The sequence below is a fragment of the Solanum lycopersicum genome, chromosome 7 (assembly GCF_036512215.1).
Source record: "Solanum lycopersicum chromosome 7, SLM_r2.1".
In the NCBI taxonomy this organism is placed as follows: Eukaryota; Viridiplantae; Streptophyta; class Magnoliopsida; order Solanales; family Solanaceae; genus Solanum; species Solanum lycopersicum.
Genome location: NC_090806.1, coordinates 26,314,836 through 26,319,051, shown reverse-complemented (window position 1 = coordinate 26,319,051; position 4,216 = coordinate 26,314,836). Strand labels below are relative to the sequence as shown.

The 4,216-nt window shown below is 34.2% G+C and overlaps 1 long non-coding RNA gene across 1 annotated transcript; it reads right to left on the bottom strand.

Moving 5' to 3' along the window:
• Positions 1 to 776: 776 nt before the first annotated feature.
• Positions 777 to 2,629, bottom strand: LOC138337165 (uncharacterized). The gene is made up of 2 exons (XR_011210649.1): positions 2,478 to 2,629; positions 777 to 1,041 (listed from the first exon to the last, which is right to left on the bottom strand). It is a non-coding gene; the product is annotated as an uncharacterized lncRNA (long non-coding RNA).
• Positions 2,630 to 4,216: the final 1,587 nt, after the last annotated feature.

Genomic DNA, 4,216 nt, shown 5'->3' with positions numbered 1-4,216 from the left:
TTTTTTCAAAAAAAATTATTCGCTAAAATCGCTGTCAAGATAACGATTTTCAAAAAAAATTTCCACAAACTATAAGAATGTTGCAACAGTAATGACATTATTTTTTAAAAAAGAAACTTAACAAATATCGCTGCCAAGGTAGCGATTTTAATTTTTTTAAAAAAATTGCAGAACCGCTACACGGGCACTGAAGATTTTTTTAGTTAAAAAAGACGCTGATAGGTGAGCGTTTTTGATCTTTAACATAATAACAGCGTAAAAACAAAATCACCATATCAGTAGCGATATTTTATATGCCCTTTATATTTTTGTCAATTTTTTTTTGCTCTTTAAGCTCCGGACTCATCCAAATGTAATTACAGGATAATTATATTGTTGCAAACAAAGAGGATAGTGTAATAACTAGGTTGGTGATTGTTACCTTAGTAATAATATGTTACGACCCAAAGTATCCCTTAGGCGTAACCGGTGTCGTCGTCCTCTAAGAGGACTAAGACAACTTATCATTCGTCATCACATATCATAGGTCAAAAACGCGAATAAATTTAAAACTTAATATATATATGTATATATATGTATATATATATATGTGTGTATATATATACATACATACATACATATATATATATATGTGTGTGTATATATGTATATATATATATATATATATATATATATATATATATATATATATATATATATATTGAGTTATACATAGACCTCTCACATAGGAAGCTTATTTAGACTTCTCGCTTATATAACATAATAATACATAAGGATTTAGTGTAAATCTTTGTCTCGCATTAACCATCTAAAGAATGAATCACAATAGTTTGGGCATAGCCCTTAGTCTATTACAATATGCCCATATAGGCTACAATGAAGTCTCAACATGAGAATGGAATAAATGTCTCATAACATAAACAAAACTAATAAGGTTTGATGAGTGGTTCTATCCTCAGAACTCATGAGGACTCACAAATTTACTTAGGAAAGAGCCAAGTCTTCTTCTTCAATGACCACGAATGTCCTCAATGGAGCGAACTAAAATATTTGGAAAAAGGGGAGAAATACGAGTTAGTACAAAACATATGTTCTAAGTATGGTCCCCATACATAAAAATCATTAATGCATGAGAAAAGAAACAATTTAATCAAAACCATGTAAAATATCTAGCTCAATATACATATGTATGGAACATCATAAGTCAACCCAACATGTAAGCAACTCAAGCAACACTCGTGCAATGCTAAGAATAAAGCCCCATAACCCTATCCAAAGCTAAGTGTCACATTAAGCAACTCACTTCATACTTACAACATATTTACATAACATGCTTCATACATCAGTATTTACTCATAGCTTATCAACATAACCATAATCATATTCATAAAAGAACACCACTAGGACCATATCTTAGGATCTCACATGTGCAATATGTAAGAGAAGTCTTATACTCTCCCTCACACCATGTGGTAACCTTTAAAACAACACTAATAAGAGTTCACATACGTAAGTTGTTCATTTACTTTTACATTAGGGAAAGAAGTGCATTAACTAACATGAGACCACGTGAGCAACACTTGCCTAAGGTGTAATCATCCGTACATAACTATCTAGGTGCATCCACTGAGCTAGAGTCCTATGTGCGCACATAGTTAAGGGTCAAGGAGATTGTTACTAGAAATCTTGAATTGCTAGACATGGAGGTTTCCATCTCATGAGACAACACATATCGTGAGAATCCAAACTTGCTAAACGTGAAGAAACCCATGTGGGAGGCTGAACTTGCTAAATGTGGGACCCCCATCTCACTTACATGCCCTTTCGGTGCTAAGTGTTTATTCCTCTCACTTACATGCCCTTTCTGTGCTAAGCATTTATTCCCTTTAGTAATCATCATACTCATTATACAAGATCACATTAGTTTCCTCTAGACCCCTATGTGAACATCTTATCATAATAGCTCATGGGTATTCGTAAGTCAGAACTACCCTTTCACTTTATAAATCACATACGCATTAGACATAGGAGCATTACTATCTAAGTAACTTATAATTCACAATTAAATCTAAGAAGAACCAATCAACATACCTCATTGTCCCTTCCAAGAACCTTCATACTTCCATTACCAAGAATACATAACCAATTACATGAACAAGGTAAATTCAAGAAGCAATTACATAAACAACATAGTCAATCTACATATTCATAATCTTCACAATTCACTATATAAATTTAAGGTTTTCATGAAATTGGGGTAAAGACATGGGTCTAGGGTAATTTCATAGGAAGTGATCAATTGACCATCAATATGTACCTAAACAACATTAATTCATCATAATTCATCACAATTGATTCATAATTTTATTTTTTAAAGAAGACCATGTGAGAAGAAAAACCTTGTTTTGGGGATTTAGAAATCATCTTTTGGGGGGACCTCTTGGGGAAAAGAATCCCAAGAGTAAAAGAAATCATACCTTAGAGATGATAAAGCCACGAAATTGGGTTGGAAACTTGAAGGTTTGATCTTCTTCTTGGAGCTCTATTGGTCTTCAATGGAGGTTTGGATGAAGAGAGAATCTAGGAAAGATGAGAGTGATTTTTTATTTCAACTTTTGAGACTTGATTTGGGTGTTAAAATTGACCCTAAGACCGTATATATTCACCCATTAAATTAGCAAAAGACCCCTCACTCAAATGAGTCTTTTTGTGAAGTCAAAATGCTTAAAATATGACTTTTTACGAATCTTGGAAGTGGTTGTGCGTCGCGGGATCAATTTCATATTTTATTTTTGAAATCAGGATTGAGGCAGTGAGCCTCGTGTAGGCCCCGCGTCGTGAGGCCTAGTCAAATCCCTGCGTGATGGATGTGCGTCGCACAACAGCCACCAAAATCCTGCCTGTGTGCAGATTGCTTTGGCAGCCTGCTGGCCCATGTTCGGGTCTCCCAAGGACTCTTCCGGCGGACCTTGGGGTGTCGTGATTGTACATTTTAACCCTCTATACTACATTTTACTTATATAAAGTCTTTTTACAAGTTTTGAGTCATATGACCCTCCGAAACCTTCACCAAACATAGGGACGTTAACTAGTTCAATTTGGCTAATTTCCGGACGTTAAGGCATTTCTCTAGCGCTATGGCCCCAAAACTTCTCAAACAAGTTATTTACACTTGTCTAGGTCTAAAATCATCATTACTCAACAATATAAGGCTCTAGTATGGGTCATGAAATTTCTGGGGTGCGTCATAATACCAATTTCAATTTCTAGGTGAGTTTCCAAATAAACGACTTAAATAGATCATAATATGTCGAATAATTTGGATAATACAATTAAAACCAACTGAGATAGATAATCTACTTTTACTTTAAGCCAATTGAAAATCATCGTAGTTGCACTGATCCAATCACATTTAACTTAATTTATGAAAAATACAAATTATTAAAATTAATGATGATTAAATACATAATAACTTGTATTAATTTATTTATTTTGGAGGAAGGTCTAAAACCAACACATGAAGTTAAGAATTGACTACTATTTAATCATGGGAATAGCCCCCCCTATCACCAAAAATGATCAAAGATTCATCTATCGACCCGATGTGAAAAAAAGGAAGATATTTTTACTAAGCCCTTTTTTATTAACCTATCAAATTTCAGATCAATTATAGTCATTTTTTTTTGAATTTCAAGGCTATAATCTATTGAGTTGAAAAACGCCTTTTGGTTAATCTAATGCAGAATTGATCTTACAAGAATCAATTTTTGTGGTCCTCCAGGCTCCATCTAACATTCTAACAGTAGAAACACAAACATTCATGTTGTTGAGCGATTAGAGACTATAAACAATGTTTTGGGACTTGTTAACATGCTCGAGGAGTTTCAGCACATTAGTGGCATTTGTCTGTCTGTTGCGGGGTGCCTCCTACAAGACATCGAGACATCAACCACTAACGCAAAGCTCAGGCGGGCAAAGCGTGTATCAAATTCATTTCCTAAATTTTGAACTCAAGTCTAAAAGAAAAATGTCAAGCACAAGAAATTTCTCGAGGAGTTTGAGCTTTTAAAAAGAAACCCATATTAGAACAAAGTGTCAAATTCAGCTTAAAAGCTAATTCGAACATAGCTTAACCATCAAAACTAGGAACATTTCGTCTCCACGTAGATAATTCCAAATGCAACTTCTGGCTATATGCAGATAATCCTGAAATCTC